The 11,393-nt window shown below is 37.6% G+C and overlaps 1 long non-coding RNA gene across 5 annotated transcripts in view; it reads right to left on the reverse strand.

Annotated features, from left to right (window-relative positions):
* The window catches only part of LOC105238063, a 45,105-nt gene extending 33,746 nt beyond the window's left edge, over positions 1-11,359 (reverse strand). For 3 of the 5 annotated variants that reach the window (XR_004627485.1, XR_004627484.1, XR_002142900.2), the window contains exons 1-3: positions 11,286-11,359; positions 7,928-8,132; positions 6,530-6,622 (exon numbers count right to left, since the gene is read on the reverse strand). This is a non-coding gene — a long non-coding RNA (uncharacterized LOC105238063). Of the gene's footprint in view, positions 1-2,797; positions 4,202-6,524; positions 6,623-7,927; positions 8,133-11,285 lie in introns of those variants that run through there. The other 2 variants (XR_002142899.2, XR_004627489.1) reach the window with 2 other exon arrangements.
* Between the last annotated feature and the right edge of the window lie 34 nt (positions 11,360-11,393).

The raw sequence follows: 11,393 nt of genomic DNA on the forward strand, positions 1-11,393 counted from the left end.
GTCCAAGAAGGTAAATAAGGGTAAGAGTGAAGGTGGTGAGAGGTTACTGAAATTGGGAAATATTTAGGAAGTTTGGTCAAACAGATTCACTGATGGATTGAATATAAGAAGCCAGGAAGAGTGGAAACAAGATTGACTGAGGTTTTTTGGATTTGTCAGTTATGTGAATGATGATGCTAATAATCAAGATGGGTTGACTGAATAAAGATGATGTTACAGAAGTGGTGGGAAGGGGGTACAAAAACCCCCTATATTTACATGGTTGGGCTTTGCAGAAAGATCCTTGAATGCCCTTAAATGGAATGAAAATTTTGTGGGTACGTTCACATGGACTTTAAGTAGGAATATGCAAAAGTTTTGTTACACTCTTAAAAAAATGTGAAAAGTTAACTTTGGAAATCAAAGTTAATCAAATCAAAGATATCTTGCCTTCTGGCTTTTCTTTTTCTTTTTCCTTTCCTTTGTGTTTACAATTTTGTGAAAGCAGAGAAGAAAGATAAAGTTGTTATTAGAGAATTTAAAATATTGGTAAAGAAAAGGACACATTTTGAGAGTTGGTCTTTTTAATTTTACTTCATTGAGAATATATATACAGGGTAGATCCAAGAATACTTCTGAATTCCTTTTTAATTTCCTTGTTATATTCAAGATCCTTTGGCATTCCTTGGTATAGGCTATGCTGTGGCCTTCCTGGTCTCCCCTTAAATAGACATCTTCTTTGCCATGTCCAAGGGACATTTTTACCTCAGGTTTTTTGAGCTCTTCCACTGAGGTATAACTAAGAATATCTCTTGTAATCCTTTCTGTAAATAGGCATTACATTAGTTAGGGTTAAATCAGGAAAACAGAACACTATGAATAGTATGGAATAAGGGACTTATTATAGGCATTAGAATTAACATAATTGGGGCACCTGGGTTGCTCAGTTGGTTAAGCCTTCAGCTCAGGTCATGATCTCAGGGTACTGGAATCAAGCCCTGTATTGGGCTCCCTGATCAGCGGGAAGCCTGCTTCTCCCTCTCCCTCTGCCTGCTGCTCCCCCTGCTTGTGCTCACTCTCTCTCTGTCAAATAGATAAATAAAATCTTTTAAAAAAAAAAAGAAGAAGAAGAAAGAAATAACACAATTGTGAGAGAGGCTGTGGAAAGAAAGATCTGAATGTGAATAGTTGGAGGATTAGAGAAAAATCACTTACAATGGACCACAAAAGGTGTGAAAAACTCTGTGGAAGGCTGTTGCCTTTGTGTCTGGTGAGGGGCCTGAAGTCATTGTAAATCAGCAGGTTAGAGGTCAGGAAGAGAAGCTGGACAGACAGTAGGGGAAAGCAAAAACATGTTTTTCTTCCACATGCACAAACTGGAACCTATGCTGGTCACTCATTATGTCAAACCTCAAGGAAGCAGGCCTTGGACCTGCAGAAAAAGTTGCTGCCTTTGATCATCTTGCTATACATGCTACAGGCCCAGGAAACAGAAAAGCTAAAGGAGGAGATCTTATGGGAGCTAGAGAAGCTGTGGGCCTGGGTGCTAACCCGTGTGAACAAGGTGAGCAAGAACATCAGTAACCACACTCAGACACACACACACACACACAGGCTCATGCATGTGCAAGTACACAAGCATGTAATGAGCAATGCTGCCTGAGGCCCTCAATTGACCTTCTGAGCATAATGGCTGCTGTTTCTCCCTTCCAAATCTCATGCAAATTTCTCTAACGGCCAACTCTAAACTGAAACTACTAACAGGAAAGAAATTCTAGAAACCATAGTTACAGCTGAATTGACACAGTATGAAATTACCAGTCAGGCTGTTCACCAAAATACCATGAGAAAAAAGACAGTGATTCACCTCAACCCAAAATCATGGCCTTAATTAAAAAGACATGAAGTGAGGCTGGATGTATTAAAGACTTACAAAATGTAATGGAACAAAATAATTCAATGAACTCAACCTTCTGGTTCCAACCACCCTACAATTTCATCTGAGATTCTCAGACATTATGACTAGCACTTGCAAAAGAGTTTTTATAAACTTGGGCTACTGTTGTTAGAAAAATGTTGGCCTGGGTGGATCATAGCTTTGACTCAGTCATAAATCCTATGTGCCTATGTAAATAAAATGGGTCAAGATTATTCTATTTTATGTCCTCTCTAATTCTGCTATAGCTATTGCCTTTTATATCTAACTTCACAGTAATGTTTTATAAATAGTAATCTTTGCTTTCTTGTTGCAACACTTTAATATCTTAGAGGAAGTAATATGAAATTGATGTACTTGTTTTCTTTCCCCTTTGAGCCATAATTTCCATACATGACAGATCTCATCTTCTTTTAACAAAATGTGTTTGGGGAGCCTGGGTGGCTCAGTCGTTTAAGCTCTGCCTTCAACTCACATTATAATCTCAGGGTCCTGAGATCAAGTCCCACATCAGGCTCCCTGCTCAGCAGGAAGTCGGTTTCTCCCTCTGCCCCTCCCCCTGCTCATGTGCTCACACGTGTGTGCATGCGTGTTCTCTCCCTCTCTCTCAAAAATAAATAAATTTTAAAAAATGTGTTTGAGTGACTGGGTGGCTCAGTCGTTTAAGCATCTGCCTTTGGCTCAGATCGTGATCTCGGGGTCCTCGGATTGAGGCCCACATCGGGCTCTCTGCTCACTGGGGTGTCTGCCTCACCCTCACACTCTTCCTCTCTCAAATAAATAAATAAATAAATAAATAAATAAATAAATAAAATCTTTAAAAATATATTTATCAGTCATAAGACATCATTTTTCTTTGATAAAAAAATAAAGTACCTTTCATCTATGAGAGAATTTTCTGTCAGAAGTCTTATGTGACAAAACAAATGACAATATTAACATTTTTATCTAAGATGACTTTTCATATGAAAGATGATTTCCTTAATGAAGAGATGCAATCACTTCTAACTGTTGGAGAGACAATTTACACAGTAGGCAAAGAGAAGTCCAAATTTGAAATTAATGGCATATGAGAGAACAGTTCTTACAGTCCAAGATCAGCCCATAGAGGTTTATTTGAAGGATTATTAATTCTTTTACATTTCAGAAGGGGAAAAATGATAAAAGAGGTGGGAAATACCATACCCAAATAAATAGCAGTTATTATAACAGAAAAGTTATAAAGAGGAAAAATTCATATTAACACAGTCTTCAGTTCCCCATAGCTAAATTATTAATGAATTGAGAAATGACAGAAGTTCATGCAGAGAAGAATCTAAAATAATGTATTCATGTTTTAGTCAAATTCAATTCTAGCCCCAAATTTCATATTTCCCAAAAAAGGAATATCTTGGGACATTGACAAGTTATAGCTGACACATCAAGATGAAGTTGAAGCTTCATACTAAAGTAAGGTGCCAGACCCAAATTCAGATTTTTTGTTATTATTTTTAATTCCAGTATAATTAACATTCAGTGTCATATTAGTTTTAGGTGCACAGTACAGTGAACAAATTCAGATTTTAAGGGAAATGATAACAAAACTCTTGGACCTCTCAAGTCCTCCATCCCCAAAGGGTAGGGAATAGGGGATGCCTGTTCCCTCTCTGCACTTTCATTTGGATATACAGGGGCCTCCAAGAAGCCTACTGAGAAAGCACACTGTCTTATACCTGCAGTGCTGAGACTTAATGACTAGTCTGATTCCTGCCCAGAGAAATCAAGAAGTCAAGAGACCAGCTTACCAATTGCTGTCGTGCTAAAGAAGAAGAGTTTCTATTGTTTGGAGATTGGCCTGCACTCTCAAATTTGCCCAGCTAGAGTCTACCTGAGGGTTTCCTATAGCTGGAGGTGGGTCATATATGAAGAAGAGCTCACCTTGGATTCAGTTCAATAGAGCTACTGAAAGGGATCAAGGGGTCCATCTATTAGGATAGGATCTAAGTGAATCCCATGTCTCGAGGTAGCAAGGGTGGAAAGATCAAGGCAGCATTCAAACACAGATTTATCTTTTAGGGAACCAGAGGTGAGAGACCCCAATGGTGGGACTCTTTCAAGTACCCACAAAAGCATCCATGAAAGAGTTAGCCCTAAATATCTGCCAATCCCAGGAACTCAAATCTAGCCCACCAAAGTCAAGTTCAAGTAAAAATACTCTTATCATCTTTTTCTTCCTGCTTCTCATGCTCCAAATCTAGAATGGCCTGAAGTCAAGGTTAGCAAAATGGCACCTAAAATCAGCACAACCTGAAAGAAGGGGGAAAAGATGTAACTTTCAGTTAAATGCAGTTATTATACAAGAACCAACACTCTTATTTTCCGAATCCAGACTTTTTGGGGCCTTAAAATGTTTTTAAGGAATGGTTATTATCTAAAAGTGAATAGAAAACCTTGGGGCAGAGGGCGTCTGGGTGGCTCAGTTGGTTAAGCCTTTGACTCTTAGTTTTAGCTCAGGTCATGATCTCAGGGTTTTGATATCAAGCCCTGCATAGGGTTCCCTGCTTAGTGGGAGTCTGCTTCCCCTCTCTCTCTCCCTCTGTCCCTCCCCTGGCTTGTGCTTGCTCTCTCTCTCTCTCTCTCAAATAAATACATCTTTAAAAAGAAAAGAAAAGAAAACCTTGGAATTCTAATTCAATAGTGGGGGGAAAACTCCCACCATTGGGAAGATTTAAAGAGATAATGGAAAGCAAAAAAATGTGTTTTATTAGGTCTTACGCTTAAGGCTTGTTCACTGTAAAAGTAATTTAAAAAAATCACTCACACATAAGCCTTATACCAATTCCATCCTATAAGGCTCCTGAGTAAACAACTTATTCTTTACTTGCCCTAGATATAGACTTATCCTTTCCATTGTTCAATTATTGCCACCTCATTTTGACTCACAGAAACTTTCTTAGCATTCTGGTAGGTCAGGGGAGACAATTTATAATTGCCAAACTTTGTGGAGTTTTTTTTCCACTTAGTTTTGTTACATACTGGGGTTTGAGCCTACTTTTTCTTATTAATAATTATATAAAAGCATTACATAAAATCAGAAGTTCCATATTAGCTTTTGGTAGCTTCATTTTTTTTCTCTTCTGTCTGTTAGCATTCAGTTTGGTCAACAAAAATGGGAGAATATCCCATAACTGTAATTGCTAATAGTCATTTCCAGATCAAATAAAACATGTACTTGGAAAAGGACCTAATGAGTGTAATTTAATGAAATACTAACAACAGAAATAAAGCTCTAGTAGGTTGAAGAGTCAAAGGGAGATAGGGAAATAGATACCAGAAATGAATACCAAAATTTCTGGGAGCTCTACAGTAACTAAATGAGAAATTTAGTGCTGTTGGAAGAGTTAGACTGAATGAATAAATGAATTTAAAGTCCAACCAGAATTATTACAAATCCAATTTTTAAAAATTAACTCTTTTAAGTGTATATGGCCCCTAGGAAAGATTCAAAACACTTTACATTCTTTATGTTCTCTACAACTCTTGAACAAAATAAGTTCTTAATAAACTACACTTCTGTTCACACAACCATGTCCTCTAGTCAGTTATGTGTTCTCCACCTTCTCAGAGTATAACCTCTGCCATGTGTCCTATGCAGGCTACATAATGGGTGCAATGTACACGAATGCTTTTCCATTCTAAAGCTGTGGCTTACCACGTGTGGTGTGATAGTCTAACACAGAAGCATAGTGTGACAGCACTCCAGCTGGTCTTAAGGGTTAGCTTGCTTCAAGTTAACACACTCCTTGCCTGCCTACTTAAAGCCCTTGATCTGTAGCGGAACTAATTTGCCTTCTTTGAGATGTGCAGACCACTGGCTTTGGGCAATAAGGGACCAAAACTTTTCCAGGCCACAGAAGCCAGCAAGTCTGTTTGAACCCGCCATGGCTTTGTGATTAGCCCAGCAATCTTTTAGCAAAATGTTTTTCTTTTTAAGGCCACACAATGACTTTACTGACCTCTGCACATCTATAGAGCTTACCCTCCTTTGCAGAAAGAACAGAGGACTCTTGCAAAACCACTCCCTGGTACCAAGGAACCAGGACTTCTTGCACAATTTCTGATTACCAAGATAACTCTGTAGCTGGCATCATTGAGTCTGAATGTCACAGACTGCTGTACTCCTTTAACTAATTAAAACCATTTAAAAATCTCTGGGCCAGGCAGAAACCTCAGAGTTGGCCTTTGGACAAGAGTCCACCTTCTCACCATGTGGCTGGCCTCCTGAATAAAATTCATATTCCTTTCCAATCAAAACTCATCTCTTGAGTAGTGGCCTTTCAAGTGACAGGTGACCAAACTTGGGTTTCAGCAATAATAGGACACTGACTTACAAGTTCTTACAATACCTCCTTCTAGGAGAGAATATTCTAGATGATTAATTTATGATGAGGTAGTAATAAAGACTTAAAAAGAATACATGAATATGTTAATATAACCATTCATTTCCTTATCTGGAATTATTATTCAAATTATCTAAGAATTCTATTTTACTGTGGGTGGATATTGCTTTATGAAGTATCAGTAACAAGCAGCAAAGAAAATGGGTTAGGTAAATGAGAATCCTGAATACATTACTGAATTTCCTGCTGTATGAGCACTCTTGTTTTGAACAGGCAGGAAGCAGCATTATCAAAGGTCCTTCTGATAATTCCACTGCCATTCTTATACCTGTAGATGATCACAAGAAAGTATTAAAAAGAGAGCAGTCAATGACTCACAGTATAGTAGAAGCCCCTTAAAATACTTTTGTCCCTCTAGTACAAGTGGTTGACAATGGGGGTCTTAAAAACATGATTCAACCAATTCTTAGGATTTCTATAAATATTTCTAAGAAAATAACCTTTTGATGACATTCTTCAAATTAAAAACAGGGTGCATGAAGAGCAAAGCAAAACCATGTTCAACAGGAATAAGTTTCTCCACTCACTATGAGTTCAGGTATCAGAAATAATAGAATTTATTTCTTGCTTTCATTAACACAACTACTCTGCTTACTTATTCTTAATTAGTTATTCCAGTAACTATAGCAGTGTCTCAGCCCATATCTGAGTATGTGGGATAAATTAGGAACTCAGTAATTGTCATATGAATGAAGGAATGAACAAACCATAAATCCCTAGGAAGAAAGGCAATAAATCTACTCTTTTTCTTCACACAGGTTTTGTTTCAGGGCAATCATTATATGGCCTGAGGCCCTCACTTTGACAATGCTACATTTTAATCTAGAGAGATAAAGTTTAGCGGGTATATGGCCCTAATTTGTTCAATCTATTTACCTTTATTATCTAGGAGAACTTGATTTAATCACAGAGTGTAAGATCCCAATTAATAATAATTTTCAGAGTAACAATATTTTTAATGGCATGAAACTAAAAGAATTTACATTATTTTTGGAGATTATAAGGCTAACGAGTGAGAATAACTCTGGCCCCACTTTAGGTGATTCATATGTCATAGGAGTTAGCAATCTAGCCAGTGTCTTTCTTAAGAATAAAAAGTTAACAAATATTCAGGGAGTATATATTGAGTCCAAGGCCTGAGCCAGATGGACCCTGTTAGGAAATATTAAAAAGTATAAGATGTAGATATCTCAACAGTTGGAGATGACAATGTAGCCAGCTTATTTAAAAAAAAAAAATCACTTCAAGATTGAGACATAGGAATGAAACTTCCAAGAAAGCAGCTTTGTAAATGTTCCCACCTGGAACATGGATATGATGGCTGGAACTACGGCAGTCATTCTGAGACCATAAGGGGATCTTGAATACAGTGATTTGATCAAATGCATAAGTTTAAGAGGAAAAAAAAACACCTCTGGAGATCATATGGATAAAGGTTACAGTGAAGAAGACCTTTGGGTTACATTATTTTCTCTGTATATGAATACTAGTGAAGCCTGATAACAATGCATTATAGAATCAACAAAATAATTAAGGTTAGAATGAATCTTAGAAAAGAATTGTAAGCTCCCACCTTCTGTTATACTGAGGACACCAAGAAACCTTCCTCTTTCCACATATTCCCCCACTGAAGGATCTGTTTTAGTAGAAATTCTTTTAGCAGAAGTTAGGGCCTTTTGTTCATTTCACAAATAGAGATGTGTGGGGTGCAGATGCAGAAAATGATGCTTAAGAATACTAAAAAACTATTATTTCAACATTTTGTCACTGGGGTGGTTCTAGAAGAGGAAATGCAGAGAGAGAAAACGTTTTGTTAGTAAATACTAGTAAATCCAACCTAATGATTACTTCTTGCTAACCTATAATATTCATAACAAAAACAGTAGATACAAAAAAAAGACCTTTAGATGCTGAAAAGTATCAGAAAGTTAATGTCCTAGCAAATTTTGAGGTAAACTATTTACCTCCTGAGTAACTATATTAATAGAGAGAAATGAGAAGAATAATATAAAATAATAAACATGTTTTTTATAGTACTGTAGTATTATATAGCACCATACTTTCACTTATGTATTGTAGATGAAATTTCCTGCAAATTTGAGTACAGATATTATCTCATAAAAAGAAACAGGCTTATTTATTTCCATGTTTAACTTCCTTTCCCACCTAGTTCCAAGTTCATCATGGTTTAGGCCTATGGTTGATATCACAGGAAGCATCTGCCTTAAGCAGATCTGAAAGACCTGCCCATCCACCAAAAATCCCTTCCACTGACTTGCCATGGTACCTATAAATTCCAGCAGTAGAGTTATTTCTCTTCAATGAAGTAACCAGAAGCCATTTAGTAGGCAATTATTTTTACCAGGAGTAACTTTATGCCAATTCCACCTAGAAACATCTTGACACAATTAATTTGTCGGAATGTCTGGATAGTCCTTGGAAGTGTCCTCAGGAAATAAGCTATAGGCTGGCTAAGTTTTGGTATGAGAGAAAGAAAGAGGGAACTAAAGAGGCCTGCTGCAGGAGAAAAGGCCATATTAGTAGTTCATTTATGGGTCCTGGGAAATTAGTTTTTCGTGTAGAGGAAAAGGGGTGGGCATTCCAAGGAAGTTAGTGAATACCCAAGTGAGTGGTGTAAAATTGATGACAGTTTCAATACAGACACTTTAACTTAGTTACATTGACTTCTCTTGGACAGCAGAACCAAAAGCATGATAGACAAAACGCAGGAATCTAATTAATAAAAGGTGAGAAGACAGAAGATCAATTCAGATCATCCACAAAGGAGATAATCAATTTAGACAATTTTCATTTTAGTATGCTGACAAAATTACACAGTACAAAATCATAAAATGTTAGATTTGTCAATTATATATTTGTCCATTTTATACTTAATAACTACACTAAAATATTTATCAGATTAAATGTAATGTGGTATCCAAGATTATATCCTGGAATAGAAAAAGGTTGTAGTTCAAAAGTAATGAGATCAAATAAAGTCCCTAGTTTACAGTTTTGTACCAACATAAATTCCCTAGTTTTGACAAATAGTTGTATGTTAATATTAGGACAAGCTGACTAAAGGGTACATGATAATTCTTTGGGCTATCTTTGGAACTTCTCTGTAAACTTAAATTTATTCCAAAATAAAGTGCTTATTAAAAGTTTTGTGTTAGAATAACTCTAGTTTATATTAAACATTTTTTTAAATCAAATTGTGAGTTATGCCAACAGCTCATTTGGGACTACCATGCCTGTTATGCAAAATTCTCTAGTGCACTGAGTTTAATGGTTTGCCTATACTTTTAACTTCTGAGCAACCACGTAGAAGAGAGTGGTATTTTCTCAGTGGCAGAGATAGTGATATTTTTATCCAATAATGACCTCTGCATCAGGTCTAGATAATACCTTGGGTCATTTCATCTTATGTTCATTTTAGCTGCATATTTTAAAGGCAACAGTTTCCAGTTTCATGTTTCTTTTACTATCTGATAACCAGAGCTTTAATAAATATCTCAGGCTCTGACCATGTTTTGTACAAGGAAAACATACTTTCTCCTTTGTTTACAGTACATAATGTTCCTCTGTATTTTAGGATGTTTTAGTATCATTTTCCTGTGTATGTATTATGGGAAAAAAAAAACAATTTTGGCCTATGTCCACTAATAAGAAAAAAACAAAAACTAAATAAATAAATAGATTGGGCTTAACACTATTTTGACAGAAGAGAAAGACCTAGTAAAGATAGTATTCTTTTTTTTTTTTTAAAGATTTTATTTATTTATTTGACAGAGATAGAGACAGCCAGTGAGAGAGGGGACACAAGCAGGATCACGCCCTGAGCCGAAGGCAGACGCTTAACCACTGTGCCACCCAGGGGGCTCGATCCCATAACGCCGGGATCACGCCCTGAGCCGAAGGCAGACGCTTAACCACTGTGCCACCCAGGCGCCCCTAAAGATAGTATTCTAAATGGCAGCAAATATTAGCAAGATTAAACTAAGCATCTACATACTAACAGCCTAACGTCCTGATTAATTAATCATAGGTTAAACGACAATCACAACTTATATTGAAGTGTGGGGGAAGAGTGAGGTTCAGTAGCAACAAAGGAATCAAGACAGAGGGATATTTTTCACATTTTGTATTTACAAATAATTATTTTTCATAGAAGAGGGGCAGAAATATGAAAAGGATTCTAGAAATGAAGTCTGAGTGGTTAAGAAAGATTACTGTAAGACTGGTGGCAGTGTGGGGCGGGGCCGCAAAACTTGGCTGTGGACTTTTTTTTTTTTTTTTAATTGCAGGAGGCCTTAGAGAGAAGAGGTGGGTGGAGCGGGCTGCGGTGCGGCCACTCTCTGCTGGTCCTGCTCTGGCTGAGGAAAGTATGATTTTTAATTCTCACAAAGCCGCGCTTTAAATGTGAGGTAGAGAGAGACCCTTGTATACCCACCTCCAAGAAGCTAATGTCTCACAAACTGTTGAAGACAAATTTCCTTCCCCACTAGACACAATAAAACTGTTACAGCCCCCAGGTCCTGACATTTGTGTCCCAAGTTTTAAATGCATTGTCTCCAAGCATTTCCTAGAGATCACTCAACCAGTCAATGAACGAACCCCTTTTCGGGCTCTTTTTTCGCAACTTAATTTGTGACTTTTACGCGTTTGGTTTTATTGCCTGTTGGTGGTTTTTTTGTTTGTTTTTTCCCACTCCGCTTCCCCCAGTGAAGAGACAGTGGTACCTTTGGTTTCCTCAATTAAGGGAAAAATTCCTGCAAGGCAGTTCAGTGTCCAGTGCCTTCCCATACAAAATGTTAATTCCTCAGGTATCCACTCTGCACCTGATTGTCCCGTGCCTCAGTGCGCCTCAACCTTTTCTCCGTGTTTTTTGCTGCTATATGCCCACAGAGAGGTTAGTGTTTCTCACCTACCAGTAAGGCACGCCGCTCAGCGCCTGCACCTGCGCCTGTGCCTGTCCGCGGGAGTTCGCCATAGAGCGCCTGCGCCGTCCCTGCCGGAGCTAAAATAGTATTGGCAGT

Source organism: Ailuropoda melanoleuca, chromosome 1, assembly GCF_002007445.2.
Source record: "Ailuropoda melanoleuca isolate Jingjing chromosome 1, ASM200744v2, whole genome shotgun sequence".
NCBI classification, from domain to species: Eukaryota; Metazoa; Chordata; class Mammalia; order Carnivora; family Ursidae; genus Ailuropoda; species Ailuropoda melanoleuca.